The following is a 19,915-nucleotide window of genomic DNA, read 5'->3' as shown; positions in this document are numbered from 1 at the left end:
GTGACTTACAGTAAACAAGGTAAACACACAGAATGTAGAGAGACAGTGTAGTGTCTCAGTAAATTATAGGATCATAGAATACAGAGAGACAGTGTAGTGTCTCAGTAAATTATAGGATCATAGAATACAGAGAGAAAGTGTAGTGTCTCAGTATATTATAGGATCATAGAATACAGAGAGACAGTGTAGTGTCTCAGTAAATTATAGGATCATAGAATACAGAGAGAAAGTGTAGTGTCTCAGTAAACTATAGGATCATAGAATACAGAGAGACAGTGTAGTGTCTCAGTAAACTATAGGATCATAGAATACAGAGAGACAGTGTAGTGTCTCAGTAAACTATAGGATCATAGAATACAGAGAGACAGTGTAGTGTCTCAGTAAACTATAGGATCATAGAATACAGAGAGACAGTGTAGTGTCTCAGTAAACTATAGGATCATAGAATACAGAGAGACAGTGTAGTGTCTCAGTAAACTATAGGATCATAGAATACAGAGACAGTGTATTGTCTCAGTAAACTAGGATCATAGAATACAGAGACAGTGTAGTGTCTCAGTAAACTATAGGATCATAGAATACAGAGAGACGGTGTAGTGTCTCAGTAAACTAGGATCAGAGAATACAGAGACAGTGTAGTGTCTCAGTAAACTATAGGATCATAGAATACAGAGACAGTGTAGTGTCTCAGTAAACTATAGGATCATAGAATACAGAGAGACAGTGTAGTGTCTCAGTAAACTATAGGATCATAGAATACAGAGACAGTGTAGTGTCTCAGTAAACTAGGATCATAGAATACAGAGACAGTGTAGTGTCTCAGTAAACTAGGATCATAGAATACAGAGACAGTGTAGTGTCTCAGTAAACTATAGGATCATAGAATACAGAGACAGTGTAGTGGTCTCAGTAAACTATAGGATCATAGAATACAGAGACAGTGTAGTGTCTCAGTAAACTAGGATCATAGAATACATAGAGACAGTGTAGTGTGTCAGTAAACTATAGGATCATAGAATACAGAGACAGTGTAGTGTCTCAGTAAACTATAGGATCATAGAATACAGAGACAGTGTAGTGTCTCAGTAAACTAGGATCATAGAATACAGAGACAGTGTAGTGTCTCAGTAAACTATAGGATCATAGAATACAGAGAGACAGTGTAGTGTCTCAGTAAACTAGGATCAGAGAATACAGAGACAGTGTAGTGTCTCAGTAAACTATAGAATCATAGAATACAGAGACAGTGTAGTGTCTCAGTAAACTATAGGATCATAGAATACAGAGAGTGTAGTGTCTCAGTAAACTATAGGATCATAGAATACAGAGACAGTGTAGTGTCTCAGTAAACTAGGATCATAGAATACAGAGACAGTGTAGTGTCTCAGTAAACTAGGATCATATAATACAGAGACAGTGTAGTGTCTCAGTAAACTATAAGATCATAGAATACAGAGACAGTGTAGTGGTCTCAGTAAACTATAGGATCATAGAATACAGAGACAGTGTAGTGTCTCAATAAACTAGGATCATAGAATACATAGAGACAGTGTAGTGTCTCAGTAAACTATAGGATCATAGAATACAGAGACAGTGTAGAGTCTCAGTAAACTATAGGATCATAGAATACAGAGACAGTGTAGTGTCTCAGTAAACTATAGGATCATAGAATACAGAGACAGTGTAGTGTCTCAGTAAACTATAGGATCATAGAATACATAGAGACAGTGTAGTGTCTCAGTAAACTAGGATCACAGGTAAACAATGAACCTAGCATCAGTCTAAACAAAAACATCTGTCTAAATAACATGGTATCTACATTACATCTATGGTATTTCTACATTGTGGTGTCGATACTTTTACTAGTAAAACATGTGAGTACTTCCATCACTGTATATAATGCACACCCACTCACCTTTACAGCTAAGTGGTCTTTTGTTCATGTAATATCAGCCAGTATACAGTGAATAGAATGGACCATGTTGCATTGATGCATGTATACAGTCAGTATACAGTGAATAGAATGGACCATGCTGCATTGATGCATGTATACAGTCAGTATACAGTGAATAGAATGGACCATGCTGCATTGATGCATGTATACAGTCAGTATACAGTGAATAGAATGGACCATGTTGCATTGATGCATGTATACAGTCAGTATACAGTGAATAGAATGGACCATGCTGCATTGATGCATGTATACAGTCAGTATACAGTGAATAGAATGGACCATGTTGCATTGATGCATGTATACAGTCAGTATACAGTGAATAGAATGGACCATGTTGCATTGATGCATGTATACAGTCAGTATACAGTGAATAGAATGGACCATGTTGCATTGATGCATGTATACAGTCAGTATACAGTGAATAGAATGGACCATGCTGCATTGATGCATGTATACAGTCAGTATACAGTGAATAGAATGGACCATGCTGCATTGATGCATGTATACAGTCAGTATACAGTGAATAGAATGGACCATGCTGCATTGATGCATGTATACAGTCAGTATACAGTGAATAGAATGGACCATGTTGCATTGATGCATGTATACAGTCAGTATGCAGTGAATAGAATGGACCATGTTGCATTGATGCATGTATACAGTCAGTATGCAGTGAATAGAATGGACCATGTTGCATTGATGCATGTATACAGTCAGTATACAGTGAATAGAATGGACCATGCTGCATTGATGCATGTATACAGTCAGTATACAGTGAATAGAATGGACCATGCTGCATTGATGCATGTATACAGTCAGTATACAGTGAATAGAATGGACCATGTTGCATTGATGCATGTATACAGTCAGTATACAGTGAATAGAATGGACCATGTTGCATTGATGCATGTATACAGTCAGTATACAGTGAATAGAATGGACCATGTTGCATTGATGCATGTATACAGTCAGTATACAGTGAATAGAATGGACCATGCTGCATTGATGCATGTATACAGTCAGTATACAGTGAATAGAATGGACCATGTTGCATTGATGCATGTATACAGTCAGTATACAGTGAATAGAATGGACCATGTTGCATTGATGCATGTATACAGTCAGTATACAGTGAATAGAATGGACCATGCTGCATTGATGCATGTATACAGTCAGTATACAGTGAATAGAATGGACCATGTTGCATTGATGCATGTATACAGTCAGTATACAGTGAATAGAATGGACCATGCTGCATTGATGCATGTATACAGTCAGTATACAGTGAATAGAATGGACCATGCTGCATTGATGCATGTATACAGTCAGTATACAGTGAATAGAATGGACCATGTTGCATTGATGCATGTACACAGTCAGTATACAGTGAATAGAATGGACCATGCTGCATTGATGCATGTACACAGTCAGTATACAGTGAATAGAATGGACCATGCTGCATTGATGCATGTATACAGTCAGTATACAGTGAATAGAATGGACCATGCTGCATTGATGCATGTATACAGTCAGTATACAGTGAATAGAATGGACCATGCTGCATTGATGCATGTACACAGTCAGTATACAGTGAATAGAATGGACCATGTTGCATTGATGCATGTACACAGTCAGTATACAGTGAATAGAATGGACCATGCTGCATTGATGCATGTACACAGTCAGTATACAGTGAATAGAATGGACCATGTTGCATTGATGCATGTACACAGTCAGTATACAGTGAATAGAATGGACCATGTTGCATTGATACATGTATACAGTCAGTATACAGTGAATAGAATGGACCATGCTGCATTGATACATGTATACAGTCAGTATACAGTGAATAGAATGGACCATGCTGCATTGATGCATGTATACAGTCAGTATACAGTGAATAGAATGGACCATGCTGCATTGATGCATGTATACAGTCAGTATACAGTGAATAGAATGGACCATGCTGCATTGATGCATGTATACAGTCAGTATACAGTGAATAGAATGGACCATGCTGCATTGATGCATGTATACAGTCAGTATACAGTGAATAGAATGGACCATGCTGCATTGATGCATGTATACAGTCAGTATACAGTGAATAGAATGGACCATGTTGCATTGATGCATGTATACAGTCAGTATACAGTGAATAGAATGGACCATGCTGCATTGATGCATGTATACAGTCAGTATACAGTGAATAGAATGGACCATGCTGCATTGATGCATGTATACAGTCAGTATACAGTGAATAGAATGGACCATGCTGCATTGATGCATGTATACAGTCAGTATACAGTGAATAGAATGGACCATGTTGCATTGATGCATGTATACAGTCAGTATACAGTGAATAGAATGGACCATGTTGCATTGATGCATGTATACAGTCAGTATACAGTGAATAGAATGGACCATGCTGCATTGATGCATGTATACAGTCAGTATACAGTGAATAGAATGGACCATGCTGCATTGATACATGTATACAGTCAGTATACAGTGAATAGAATGGACCATGTTGCATTGATGCATGTATACAGTCAGTATACAGTGAATAGAATGGACCATGCTGCATTGATGCATGTATACAGTCAGTATACAGTGAATAGAATGGACCATGTTGCATTGATACATGTATACAGTCAGTATACAGTGAATAGAATGGACCATGCTGCATTGATACATGTATACAGTCAGTATACAGTGAATAGAATGGACCATGTTGCATTGATACATGTATACAGTCAGTATACAGTGAATAGAATGGACCATGCTGCATTGATACATGTCTTGATTTGATTTGATTTGATTTTATTAGACGTTATACAGGAGAAAAACACATGTTACATCATGTTCATCGTAGAAACGTCAAGGATACACACACAGAAAAGTCTTGCGACTTATTTTCATTGTGGTCCTTGGTCTGAGACAAACAACACTGCAACAAAATACTTACAGGTAGACAGTACAGTAATAATTAAAACAGTCAATAGCTACACTACCTACAGTGTAGGTAGTGTAGCGCTGGGCAAGAGTGGAGACCTCACTGTCCATGAAAAGATTACAGCGCCGCGGCTGCGCCAGTCCCGACGCTCTCGCATAAGCGCTCGTATATTTAGAAAATAGCCAATGCAGCCAGATCTGCAATCTTATCCGAATGACTGTCCGGTTTTAACCAACCAGCCGATTATCAGTTTTACATATGTATTATTTACATATTTTTACATATTTTACATATGTAAAACTGATAATCGGCTGTTTGGTTAAAACCGGACTCAAGAGCCACTGTGAGGCCTAACTGGGTTGTAAAGCCAGCTAGTCGTCCTTGAATACACAATCTGTGATTAACTGGTTTGTAAGGCGAGCCAATCTCCTGGGACTCTGGAGAGAGTTAAGATGATCTTGGAGCGTCGCTGAGGACACTCATTAACCAGGGCATCCAGGGTCCTTTATACTGTTGGCTGTGTCCCCTGATTTTATAAAATGTTATAGCCAGATCTGCAATCTTATCCGAATGACTGTTAAAGCAGTTTGTTTAAATGAGCTGATAAAATGTTATATTTTCACAGGGATTATTTATTAGTGTGATAGATATACATTGTGGAATGGATACATGTGTCCAGATGCCTGTCAGACGGTCAGACAGACAATGTTGCTCCGCAGGTCTACGATGGAACAAACGTCTACACGCTCTCAGACCTGACGTGAGATCTGAGCGGGCCGTGCGCTGAAGTCAAAGTCGGGATATATTGATAAATGCAGATTATAAGGTCATGTAAATGCATTGTGATATGTATATAACACTGTGTAATTACAGTTATAAGCACTCATAATGCAATCATAATACATTATAAAACATTTTATAATGACACTTTCTATGCATCCCATGTTAATTCTCATAATTGTAAAACATAATCATGTTATAATGCTTATAATCACCCTTATAATGCATTGTAATCACTGTTAAAATGCATTATACTGTCATAAATCACTATAAGTGGTCATTTGTTGCTTTAAAAGATTATAGAGACAATTATAAAGCTGACCATAGAAGTCATTATATGATGCTTTATAATGTGTTATGATTATTGTTATAAAGCATTCTGAGCATTAATTAGTTATTATAACTATAATTATACAGTGTTGTAAGCAGATTATAATACATTATAAGTATATTCATAATGCATCATAAACATGGGATGCATAGCAAGTGTTACAGCGTCTTCCTCTGATATGTGGAAATATCCCCACACTGTAGACATGCTGTCTGCCTGTCTGTCTGTCTGTCTGTCTGTCTGTCTGTCTGTCTGTCTGTCTGTCTGTCTGTCTGCACACACCATGTTTGTCACTGCGTTTTGATTTCATCATCAGAATATCCTCCTTCTGTGATAATCTTTTGACCAATAATTTTTTTTTTTTTGCCTTTTCGGATGAATATTTTCGGTGGCTGAGTTTTGGGGTCATCACTGAGTAGGATCCTATAGTCAGGTGAGGTGAGGTGAGTTAGGCTCTTAATCTTCTACATTCTTTTCTACTGATGAAGCATCAGGTTGATGTGTTTAGGAATCCAGTATAACAACATGTCTCTATGTCTCTCTTCCCAGATCATCACCTTATAGAAACCTGATTATTATCTGGTATCAGTTCATACCTGACTGTGTGTCTGCTGGTTCATACCTGACTCTGTGCAACACATTCAACATTAACACTTCTACAGACGAGGTTCAACATTAACACTTCTACAGACGAGGTTCAACAATAACACTGTGGTATATTACAGGACTTAAAGTAGATATTAAACACAAAATATATTACTACCAGGTTGTTTTGTTAAATCCATTGGCGTATTAAAATAACTAGGGATAAGGCTAAGCATTCAGTTAATGTAAATGAGTCTAACCATTTGTTTGCAGGATCCTTAGAAACTGTAAAATGGGTTAAATAAGCTGGATGAAGAAACATGACTTCTCATACTAAATAATATCCTTTGGTTTACCCTTCAAAAGTATATATAGGAATTAGGTTCCTTGTACATATTTTTTTTCCCCTCTTTTTTATTTTTTTGTTGTACATAGTGTTATATATTGTTTTTGGCTGTTTATTTTGTAATGATATTTGAACTGTGGTGCCACTATATATGCCTATGAATTAAATACCAAGGCCCTCATTGGAAACAAGTCCGCAAGGACTTTTATGAACGGACCTGTTAGACAAAGTATTTTAAATGTAACTGTGCTGTTTTACATTTTTTGCCTAATAAAATATTCAATCAAAAAAAAAAAAGGTGAATAAAGCTTTGGTGATAAATAGTCATGGAAATTTAATTGGATATCATGCATAAAGTCTATTTTCATTGTAATCATTTTTATTCTGTCTTATTTTATTATTCTGGGTTGACATAACATATTTCTATGTTGTTTTGATATTTCTTGAAGTACATGCATTTTGGAGTAATGATTGAATTATGAGTTTATATTCTTGAAGTTATACCTTTGCAAAATAACTGATGATATTGTTTTAAAGTCCTGTGCTAATTAATTCCTTTGACGAATCCGCCGATGTGAAGAGGTGGAGTCGCAGTAGACTAGATGCAAGTTACCTGAAAGTTATTGGCCTGTGAGAAAGTAAAGGCGTGTCTAAGTCCATTGTTAAAGAAATGGAGGTAAACCTACTGTGTTGTATAAAAGATGTGTTTTGGTGTAATGTAATTTGCACTATTCTTATTTTGACCCTTGAATGGTTTTGCCTCTATGACAATAAATACATTGTTGTAAACCCCCACTTGAACCGAGACTTTGTTCATCATTTTAAACACTCAGGAGATAATACCTGTTTTCGTTGGAAAAGACTCACATCATTCACCACAACACTTCTACAGACGAGGTTCAACATTAACACTTCTACAGACGAGGACGGTGGACTCATCAGGACGTGTGACCGGTAAGGGCTGAAGCCACAAACCAAACACATGTGATGGTAAAAAAAGAAGGGAAAGACCAATTAAAAGGTATTTGTTGTATTGGCCAATGCAGAGGCAAGAACGCCTTGCCCTGACTAAACGTTTAGTCACCATGATTCGAGACCAGCCCGAAACGGGACCGAGGCAAACTGGACCTGTTCCGAAACGAACCAAGGATAATTCAAATGTATTAGACCCGGTCTGACCGGGTCTCTATACCCGTACTGGACCCGGAGCTCATTTATGGCTAAAATCACCGTGGTATTCAGATTATCCATGTGTGTCAGTCAGCTCCTGCTCCCCCCCGCCCCAACAGAGTAATCACAGACGAGCTGCGTCGCGTGCATTCTGCTCCGTGTTGCATGCAGACAGACAGACAGACAGAGATCATTTCGCCGACTTTATACCGTCTGTCCCCGCAGATTATGTCCATAAACATGCTCCACACAGACGACGTTCCAACTTGCATCTTCCCGGTGGCTTTTGTTTGCATTTCACCTGCTAAAAAACCTCCATGGTGTTACTCAGGTCGCAGGGTAGCCGCCCGGAAACACACTCGCCCCCCATTTTCTTGTATTTGTTTTACTGAGGATAAGGTTAGAAATAAGTTTAGGGTTAGGCATAGTCTTACTGAGGTTAAGTTTAGGAATAAGGTTAGGTTTTGGCACCGTTTTAATGAGATTACGTTTAGGATTAAGGTTAGGTTTAGGCATAGTTTACTGAGGTTACGTTTAAGAATACCAGGTGAATGCCGCCCCGGGGCGAGTGTGTTTTGGTATTCTTTAACAGCAGTGCGGTGCGCATGAGATTGGCTGCGTAGCGTTTCAATTGACTGTTAACATTAAACTATGAGAGAACAGGCGATATGGATTTGGGAACGTAATTACAACGCATTGGTCTCATTTTAAAACCGAAGGTTAAAGAGATTAATATAATAATAATAATAATACAAAGCTGGTCGTCGGGTAGATCAGGGGTCCACACGGGTCCATCCATTTCAAATTATCTGACCCGTGCCCGAGGGACATGTCAATATTTTGGCCCCGAACCGGCTCGGTTCTCAGTTCGGGGTTCGGGTCTTCGGTTCCGGGTGGACTCGTAATACCCTCTACATCGATGCATCCATTTCTTTTTTTTAAACGATCTACTGTATGGTTTTATTAAACAGAAAATCGTCCTTGCCATTATAATGCCATTATATAATGCCATTATATAATGCCATTATATCGATCTAAAATCTGTTTGCAATGTAAATAATCGATTGTATTGTCTGAATGTATTTTTACAATTAGAATGTGATCATCGCCGTGTTGATATTATTCTCTCATTCCTGGGTTTATACTTGGTTTTGGGCCTGACGTGCACCGACAATAGCTGATCTACAAACTCACAACACACGGCACTACAACAAGATTTGAGCTTGCAGATCAGATATGACGTCATTACTCAGGCGACGGCATGCTCAGCTGAGAGAGACGAGGCTACTAAGGCCAGGCTGGGCGCACGCCCACGCATGCGGTGCACAAAACAAACAGAGAGAGGACGAGAGACAACACAAAGTTTAAAATGGCAGAAAGTTCCAGCAGTAAAGTGACAGACAGAACGGCGGACAGAGATATTTAAGCCGAAGTTGAAGTCGAAAGTGTGGACACATTTTGTAAAAAGGGAGACACCCCCACACTTGATAAATCACTCGCCGTTTGCATTGCAAAGCCGAACTTAATACAACGGCAACACAACCAATCTTTCCATCAGTGGTGGAAAAGTACTCACATTTCATACTTAAGTAAAAGTATCAATACTGCAATGTAGAAATACTCTGTTACAAGTAAATGTCCGGAATTCAACATTTACTTGAGTAAAAGTACAAAAGTATTGGTATCAAAATGTTCTTAAAAGTACCAAAAGTAAAAGTACTCATTATGCAGAATGTCCCAGAAAGTTTTCAAATCTACAAGCTCATTGTGAGCTTGTAGATCTGCTATTTTCAAATGGCTGAAATGTATACAGGGTGGTTAATGTATGTTTTATAATAATAATCTAAATCTACAAAGTAACTAGTAACTAAAGTCAAATCATTGTAGTGGAGTAAAAGAACATTTGCCTCTGAGATGTAGTGGAGTAGAAGTAAGTACAAAGTTATCAAGAAAATAAATTAAATTAAATACTCGAGTAAAAGTGTGTTAAGTAGGCTACAGTACAGAGTAAATGTACTTAGTTACTTTACACCACTGTGAATGACGTGGAGCTAAATCTAATTATGGGCAAGCCAAAGGCGCTGTGGCTATCGCACATCGCTTGCGTGCTGCTCAGGTTAGCAAGAATTGGTACTGTACCGGTGAGGAACTCAATTAATGAACATGTCGCTCTCCTGTCATCATATGTAGCAGTTAATAACAGTATCCAATTAAACATTGAGTCAACGAGAGAGAGAGAGGGGGAGGAGAGCAAGAAAGAGAGGGGTAGGCGAGCGAGAGAGAGAGAGAGAGAGAGAGAGAGAGAGAGAGAGAGAGAGAGAGAGAGAGAGAGAGAGCGAGAGAGAGGGGGGAGTAGAGCGCGAGAGAGAGAGAGCCTCACACAGCCCTTGAGTGGGGCCAAAATTTTCTCCCTTTTCGGCCCTCTTCAGCCCCACTGAGCCCACTTTGGCCCGGGTCCTTGTATATGGAAGGCCCCCAGATGGTGAGAGTGTGGTGCTGTGTGGTGCAGTGTGGAGACATGCCAGTTGAAACCCAGCATAAATGTACTATATTTGAATGATAGAATGCAAAATTGTCTCACACATTTTCCTATAATTATTTCCCTCTAGATTTGAATCTTTCATCGTGACAGATGGCACAGCCTCCAGTTCCTCCTCCAGAGAGCACAAAAAGAGAGGAATATTTAAAACGTGAGTCCATGTTGATCAGTACACAGCTTTTACACTGTGAAACTGTTTGGATAGCAGTATACATGTACAAGACCCCCCACTACATATTGTATAGATGAGAGAGAGATGAAGCAGGGACCCCCCACTACATATTGTATAGATGAGAGATGAAGCAGGGACCCCCCACTACATATTGTATAGATGAGAGATGAAGCAGCGAGTCACTTTGTGCCGCGCTGCAAGCTATGAGTGATTTAATAGTTATTAGTAGAATGGGCCTCAGGTCTTAATGGGTTAATGTGTTGGATTCATGTTAAAGTGTATTTTCACACATTTAACCCTTTAAACCCTCAATACTTAGTAAACTTGACTGTTTGCTCTGTACTTGGTCTGCTCTTCTTTCCCTCTACACCAAACCTTTTCGCCAAAAATAGCAGATCTACAAGCTCACAACACCTCTCAGCACGAGGCGTTGTGAGCTTGTAGATCTGCTATTTTCAGCTAACGTTCCACCAGAATAGAGATGCTGGGGTTCAAGTGGTTCATGTACATAAAATATAAACAAATATATAAACAAAAATAAACACCTCAGTGTCACTGAAGACTAAGCTTCAAACCTCCCAAAACAAACTGATTCGGCTACTCCTCGGATTGGGGCCCATGACCCACCTTTTTCCCACCCATTTTGCCAGCCTAGGCTGGCTCAGGGTGGAAGACAGGGTTAAACAACTAAAAATGGGACTGGCCTTCAAAATTGTAAATGCAAATTTGCCCGATATGCCCCCTATTCCCGCATATCTGAGTAAATACCTCCAAAAGGTTAGCGACACCCACAGTCACAATACCAGAGGGAGCGTTAACAACAATTTGGTACCACCCACCCATAAAACAAACATGGGCAAATTCTCCTTCTACAGCACTGCCACCCAGGATTGGAATAGTCTAACCCCATCCCTCAAAAAATGCAGTTCGCTGGGCTCATTTAAAAGAGCCTTAAAAAATCACCTTTCAGGAGGCCAAAAGAGGAGGTAGTACCATTTTCCCGTTAGACAGCAGACCCCCCCCCCCCCCTGTTCTTGTACAGATCTTTTTCCCGCTTTTTACTTTTTATTTTTTGTTGTACATAGTGTTATTCTTTTGCTGTTTTTTTGGTAATGATATTCGAACTGTGGTGCCACTATATATGTCTATGAATTGAATACCAAGGCCCTCATTGGAAACAAGTCCGCAAGGACTTTTATGAACGGACCTGTTAGACAAAGTATTTTAAATGTAACTGTGCTGTTTTACATTTTTTGCCTAATAAAATATTCAATCAATCAATCATATCACACACAGATTTGGCGGCCCCCCCTGTAGTAACTCTGAGGACCCCTAGGGGTCCCTGACCCCTAGTAACCCTGAGGACCCCTAGGGGTCCCTGACCCCCTGTAGTACCTCTGAGGACCCCTAGGAGTCCCAGACCCCCTGTAGTAACTCTGAGGACCCCTAGGAGTCCCGGACCCCCTGTAGTAACTCTGAGGATCCCTAGGGATCACGGACCCCCTGTAGTAACTCCGAGGACCCCTAGGGGTCCCAGACCCCCTGTAGTAACTCTGAGGACCCCCTAGGGGTCCTGGACCCCCTGTAGTACCTCTGAGGACCCCTAGGGGTCCCGGACCCCCTGTTGAAGACCCTGATTTAAACTGTAAACTCAAACAGATGTATGAGGTTTTAAAGGAGGAGTTCACCCAAAAAATGACTTATTTTATATCAATTGCACGCCCCATGAAGCCTTGAATTCATGGATTTATTTGTGTTTTTGTGGCATTCCTAAGCCAACAATTTGATGACCGTGTGTATTTCCGGTAGGAGACACAAAGAATCTACTTTGTGTCTCCTACCGGATACATTAGTCGGTAGGAGACGGGAATCAAATTATTAGCTTAGGAATGCAACAAAAACAAAAACAAATACATGAATTCAAGGCTTCATGAGGTGTGCAATTGATAGAAAATAAGTACTTTTTTGGGTGAACTACTCCTTTAACCTCTGTATGATGAATAGTGAAAATAACAGATCTACAAGTTTACATATCATCATGACACCACACGGTGTGAGCTTGTAGATCTGCTAACTTTCACAATTTTTTGACATTCTTCAATTGAATAATAATAATAACAACAACAACAATAACAATAATAATATGTATTATTATTATAAAAAGTTTAAATGTATGTTAGAGTTAAAACATGGTCTAAAGCTGCACCTTGACAGAGATTTCTAGTGTTTTCACAAACCTTTGAAAAATCATAGATTATTATTCTTCATAAAGATCCACCCGCTGATCGGCTCAAAAGACCAGATGTGGGAAAAGTACTCACAATTCTTACTTAAGTAAAAGTATCAATTCTGCAATGTAGAAATACTATTTCTGAAAATGTGTTGTTCCAGGGACCCCTTAGAAGCAAAGATTTGAGTTAGAAAAATTATATATATATTGTAGATCTGCTATTTTCAAACATTTTAGTACTTTTACTTTTGGTACTTTAAGTACATTTTGATGCCAATACTTTTGGATTTTTACTCAAGTAAATTTAGAATTATTTTACTTGTAACATAGGATTTTTATATTGCACTATTGATACTTTTACTTAAGAAAAGAATTTGAGTACTTTTTCCACCACTGAAACCCTCTATACTATAGCTGACCGGGGTTCCTCAGGGCTCTGCTCCTTTTTTTCTCTCTACACCAAATCTCTTCGCCGAAAATATCAGATCTACAAGCTCGCGTCGCGTTGTTGTCAGCTTGTAGATTAGCATTTTCATGATTTAAAAAAAAATAGCAGATCTACAAGCTTGCTACGAGCTTGTAGATCTGCTATTTTTGAATAGCTAAAGACATCTTAAATATGACACAAATGCGTTCCCGGTCTTGAATGGGTTAATTAGTTGTGTGTTTTATCATGTGTTTTTCTCACAGATTCCTCTGCTCTGTCATGGGACCCAAACACAGCGCATAAGAACCTCAAACTGTCAGAGAACTACAGGAAGGCGACTTATACACAAGAAGACCAACCTTATGCTGATCATCCACAGAGATTTACCCGTAACCCTAGTGTGTTGAGTAGAGAGAGTCTGTCTGATACTTGTTACTTTGAAGTTGAATGGAGTGGAGAGGATGTTCAGATAGCAGTCTGTTACAGTGACATCGACAGAAAGGAGAAAGGGCCATCAGACTTTGATGGGACTGAAATGTCCTGGATGTTATGGTGCAGTGGTTCTTCTGATAGTGCCAAATACCAGTTCATTCACAACGGCGATGGTACTATACCGTCAGAACATGAGAGGAGCAGGGTCGGGGTGTTTGTAAACCAGAGAGAATTAGGTCTTCTCCGTCTGCGTTTCTACTATATAGATGGAGACAGAATGATGCTCATTCATTCAGAATCAACTTACCTTCCCTCCTTCACCAGAGGACCTCTCCATGCAGGGATAAGGGCTCATAAAGCTACTGCAGAGGTCGAGGTGTGTGAGATCTGGTAAACATGAAACGTAATGTGTAACCTCTTAAACCCTCTATACTATAGCTGACCGGGGTTCCTCAGGGCTCTGCTCCTTTTTTTTCCTCTACACCAAAACTCTTTGCCGAAAATAGCAGATCTACAAGCTCACGAGGCGTCGCGTTGTTGTCAGCTTGTAGCTCAGCTGTTTGACGGCGGATGTTCTCCCACAGGGACGCTATGGTTCATGGGGTTAAAAACCCTGGTGTTGCTAGTTTATACATGAATACAAAACTCTCTCTCTCTCTCTCTCTCTCTCTCTCTCTCTCTCTCTCTCTCTCTCTCTCTCTCTTTAGAACATTTACCAGTTAATTTTTAAATAGGTTTGGTGTAGAGTGAGAAAAAGAGCAGACCAAGTACAAAGCCACAGGTGAAGTTTACTAAGTATTGACGGGTTTAAATGTGTGAAAATACACATTAACATGAATCCAACAGATTAATAGAAAAGATTATGTGTAAACAAAAAAACACTGATTTACACAACACTGATGACAGAGTCTATGAAGTTATCTATGAGACCTATGTTTAATCTGTAACACCATGTTGTTCATCCCTTTATGTTTTTATGAGGTTTTCACTTCATGTTTTCACTTTAGTTTGTATTAGTTTTTAAAGCAGGTTTTGCTAGTTTAGTTTTAACTTAGTGAAAATTGTAGTTTAATTGTTGACGATAATCTTGGTGAATGAGACCCAGTGTGTTTTCATGTTTGCTCTATACTTATATTATGTTATAATTACCTGATCAAATGTTTTATCTAAATCAATCTTTCTATAACCTACTGATCAGCTGATGTGAATTACTGATCAAATCAAATGTCTTTCATTTTGATGATTCTTTATGTGTTACTGTACTTCTGTGCTGTTTACTTTTTCTCTAATAAAGTATTTAAACAATCAATCAATCCCTTCTTGCATAAACCATGAGAATAAAGGTCATAATAATAACTTCATAATGGCATCTGTGCCATTATGTTATACTTTGGCAATTCAAAAATAGCAGATCTACAAGCTCATAGTGCAACTTTCTTTTTTGAAAAATCATTAACATTTTTGCAAACCTTTGAATAATAATGTCATTTTTTTAAGTGAACATTTGTAACTCAAATCTTTGCTTCTGGAGGATTCTACAAATGTCTTCTAAATCCTGTGTTGCTATAATAATATAATATCAGGGGTTCTCAAACTTTTTTCATGTCCAGGACCCCCAAAATGATATGTATTTGGCCCCCATGTATTTGACCCCCATCTCAAAATATGTTGTTCCAGGGACCCCCATCTCAAAATATGTTGTTCCAGGGACCCCCCAGAAGCAAAGATTTAAGTTAAAAATGTAAAACTTGCAGATCTTACAAGCTCAGTGCCGCGCTATGAGCTTGTAGATCTGCTATTTTTGAATGGCCAGAGTATAAATGGTTAAAGTGGTTACACAGATGCGTACCTGGTTTTAATGGGTTAATGTCTAAACTTACACCAGAACATAAGTTCTGTCCTAAGTTAGGGCAGTGGTTCTCAACCTTTTCAGGCTGGGACCCCCCAAAATAACCATATTTGAACTGGGGACCCCCCACGGTGGGGGGCTCCACCCTGACATGCACTTGGAATGTAAGAGCTGAGGCATTACATTTAGTTTGACTCGGTTCCACAGATCAATATTGGGAAAATAGCAGATCTACAAGCTCGCAACTCCTCGCGTTGCGAGACGTTGTGGGCTTGTAGATCGGCTATTTTCACATCTTTCGCCTCTTTCTTATATTATTTGACAATGTGGCCAATGTTTAAACCGGTTTTTATAGTAATAATAATAATAATAATAAACTTTATTTATATAGCACCTTTCATGACATGAAATGCAGCTCAAAGTGCTTTACAGAGCAAGAATACAATTACAGTTAGAACCAATTTAACAATAAAGCAAACAAAAATAAAATAAAATAAAATAAAAGCAAAAACATAAAACAACATTAACATAGGCAATACAGTGAGGAATTAAAAATCAACCAAAGAATCAGCTAAAAGCAAGAGGGAAGAAATAGGTCTTGAGCTGTGCTTTAAAGCTATCGACAGAGGCTGCCTGTCTTAGGTGTAATGGGAGTTTATTCCACACTGTCGGTCCGTAAAAGCAGAATGCTGCTTCACCGTATCTTTTATATGTCATTGTAGGCACCTCGAGCAGGTCAGCACTTGAAGACCTGAGGGCCCGGTTTGGAACATATCTCTCTAGGCAGTCAGAGAGGTAGGAAGGTGCCAGACCATTTAGAGCTTTATAAACTATTAAAATAATTTTAAAATCAATCCTAAAAACAACCGGGAGCCAGTGTAGTGAAGCTAGAACTGGAGTGATATGTTCTCTCATCCTAGTTTTAGTTAAAATTCTGGCTGCCGCATTTTGAACAAGTTGTAATCTGTCAGTTGTTTTCTTTGGCAGGCCAGAGTAGAGTGCGTTGCAGTAATCAAGCCGAGAGAAAACAAAAGCGTGGATCAACGTTTTTGCATCGTCTAACGACAGATAGTCTCTAATTCGCGCAATATTTCTAAGATGAAAGAAAGCAATCTTGGTGACATGATTAATGTGTGTATTAAAATTCAATTCAGAATCGATAATAACCCCCAGGTTCTTTACTGTGGTGTTACTTTCTACAGCCAGGTTACCAAGTCTACTTATTATTGATTCTCTCTGCTCACTGGAGCCAATTATGAGAACTTCTGTTTTATCCTCATTTAGCTTAAGAAAGTTCTCACTCATCCAGCATTTTATACTGGACAGACAGGTCAACAATGGGTCTAGAGCGCAGGGGTCGTCTGGAGCTACTGAAAGATACAGCTGGGTATCATCAGCATAGAAATGGAAGTTCACTCCGTGATCGGCGATGACTTCTCCCAGCGGTAGTATATACAGGGAGAACAATAAGGGACCCAGAATTGAGCCCTGTGGAATACCAGAACAGATGTTGTGTTTGTCTGAGTCAAAGTTAGCTAGACTGACAAAATAGCTTCTGCCTGTTAGGTAAGAGTAAAACCAAGACAAGGCTGTGCCTGACAAACCAATCCAGTACTCCATGCGTAGAATTGTGTGATCAATCGTATCAAAAGCAGCGGTTAAATCAAGGAGTAGGAGAACAGATACATTTTTGTCGTCAGCGGACACCCTAAGATCATTAATTACTTTTACAAGTGCTGTTTCTGTGCTATGACCTTTCCTGAAGCCAGATTGGAATTTGTTATTAACCTTATTGTTCTGTAGGAACACATCCAGTTGATGAAAGATAGTTTTTTCTAAGACCTTGCCCAGAAATGGCAGATTAGAGATTGGTCTATAATTACCCAGCACCAATGGATCAAGGTTGTGTTTCTTGAGTAACGGCCTGACTACAGCCGTTTTCAGTGAGTCTGGAAAGACGCCTGAAAGTAGAGAGCTGTTTACAATTCTTAGGATATCTCCATCACACTGTCTAAAACCTCTTTGAGAAACGGGGTGGGTATTGCATCCAGTGAGCAAGATGATGATGTCATCTGTGATATAGTTTTACGGAGTTCCTCTTCATTAATTGCGCAGAATGATATTAGGCTTCCTCTGGAGTGATCTCTTTTGCACCATGCACCATTTGCTGCATTTGCACTACTAGCAGCAGCATTCATAATACCAGCTCGAATGCTAAAAAAAATGTTTTAAAAAAAGGATGCGAACTCATCACACTTAGCTTTAGAAGCAGGGAGCGACTCCTTGTAAGCCTGGGGGGGTTTAAGAGATGTTCAATGGTAGAGAATAAGACTCTGGCATTTTGCTTGTTGTCATTGATAATGCCTGAAAAATATGCCTGCCTTGCCAAGCGCAGTGCTTTGTTATAGGCCACTGTTGACTTCTTAAAGATCTCTAGGTGGACAGTGAGGTTTTTTTTTCTCCAAATTCGCTCAGCTCTACGACATTCTTTCTTGAGTGAGCGCATGTGCTCGTTGATCCAGGGTGTTACTCTAGAGTTAAGTTTCTTTTTAGTTTTCATAGGAGCCACTATGTAGAGAGCTGACTCTAATTTGAGATTAAAATGTTGAACCATATCATTCACTGAGGGAGCATCAAGTAGGGGGGGCACCTGCACACACGCCAGATGACGAGGAAACTCGTTTGCTGCAGATGAGCTAAAAAAACGTTTTTTTATAGTATATTCTGTATTGTTTTTCCCTAGATTAGAGACAGTCATATTAAAACACAATAAATAGTGGTCTGTTAGTTCGGGCTTATCAATAATACTGTCAACAGTGATATTCAAACCTGTAGTGATCACCACTCCCATGATCAGTCGCTCCCTGCTTCTAAAGCTAAGTGTGATGAGTTCGCATCATTTTTTGAAAACAAAATCTTTAGCATTCGAGCTGGTATTATGAATGCTGCTGCTAGCACTGCAAATGCGGCAAATGGTGCATGGTGCAAAAATGTAGATCACTCCAGAGGAAGCCTAATATCATTCTGCGCAATTAATGAAGAGGAACTCCGTAAAACTATATCACAGATGACATCATCATCTTGCTCACTATAGTTTGTTGATTGCTTTTGATGCAGTACTGGTATTTTTCTTTTCTTTTTTCGAGTAATTAAAAAGGTCTCAAAAGTCCTTAAATTGTCACTTAACTGTCATCTGGGGTCTGGAACCCCCACAAAATCATGTTGGGGGGGGTCCCAACCCACAGGTTGAGAACCACTGAGTTAGAGAGTATAAGGTTCTTACTAGAGGCTTAGTAACTAGTTAGTTTATAGACTGTTTATGGCATAACTTAAAGGGATAGTTCACCCCCCAAAAAAAATGTATTAGTCACCCCATGGAGACTTGAATTCATGGATATTGTTTAGTTTTTGTCTCATTCCTAAGACAATATCATTTGATGACCAGCGGACCGGTAGGCAGCGGTTCCGGTAGGAGATACAAAGGAGACTCTTTTGTGTCTCCTACCGGAACCGCTGCCGGTCATCACATTATTGTCTGAGATGAGACACAAACTAATAAATATCCATGAATTCAAGTCTCCATGGGGTAGTCTCGCGTGGCCAGACTGTTGCCTCCCACAATTTTCAAATGTTTCCGGTCATACAGTCTGGGACTCGGAAGCTCTGATCATGATTAGAATATAAACCGGATGTGAAGCTTCCTCCCCACTTCCGTTTCGTCTTTACAGTCTATTAAATTCTATTAAAAAGACAAATCATGAACATTTTTGCAAAATGTGTAATGTAGTTTTTGTAAGTGAACATTTGTCTCAAACTCAAATCTTTGCTTCTGGAGGATTCTACAAATGTCTTCTGAGCCCTGTGTTTCTATAATAATATAATATCAGTGGTTCTCAAACTTTTTTCATGTCAAGGACCACCCAAAATGATATGTATTTGGCCACGGACCCCCATCTCAAAATATGTTGTTCCAGGGACCCCCAGAAGCACAGATTTGAGTTAAAAATGTTCGCCTTAAAACAATATTATATATATATATATATTCAAAGATTTGCTCCAATTTTCACGATTTATAATCAGATCTAAAAGTAGTTCTACAAGCTCAGATCTACAAGTTCAGATCTACAAGCTCAGATCTACAAGCTCA

General features: G+C 39.1%; 1 long non-coding RNA gene across 1 annotated transcript; it reads left to right on the top strand.

The window, feature by feature from the left end:
* The first annotated feature begins 7,667 nt into the window (after positions 1–7,667).
* On the top strand, positions 7,668–15,228 carry LOC308089513. The gene is made up of 3 exons (XR_013933514.1): positions 7,668–7,903; positions 10,729–10,809; positions 13,751–15,228. It is a non-coding gene; the product is annotated as an uncharacterized lncRNA (long non-coding RNA).
* The last annotated feature ends 4,687 nt before the right edge of the window (positions 15,229–19,915 follow it).

The sequence above is a fragment of the Gymnoscopelus braueri genome, assembly GCF_963280865.1.
Source record: "Gymnoscopelus braueri genome assembly, chromosome: 7".
In the NCBI taxonomy this organism is placed as follows: Eukaryota; Metazoa; Chordata; class Actinopteri; order Myctophiformes; family Myctophidae; genus Gymnoscopelus; species Gymnoscopelus braueri.
Note: the sequence above shows the minus strand (reverse complement) of the source record. Positions and strands in the feature narration are given on the sequence as shown.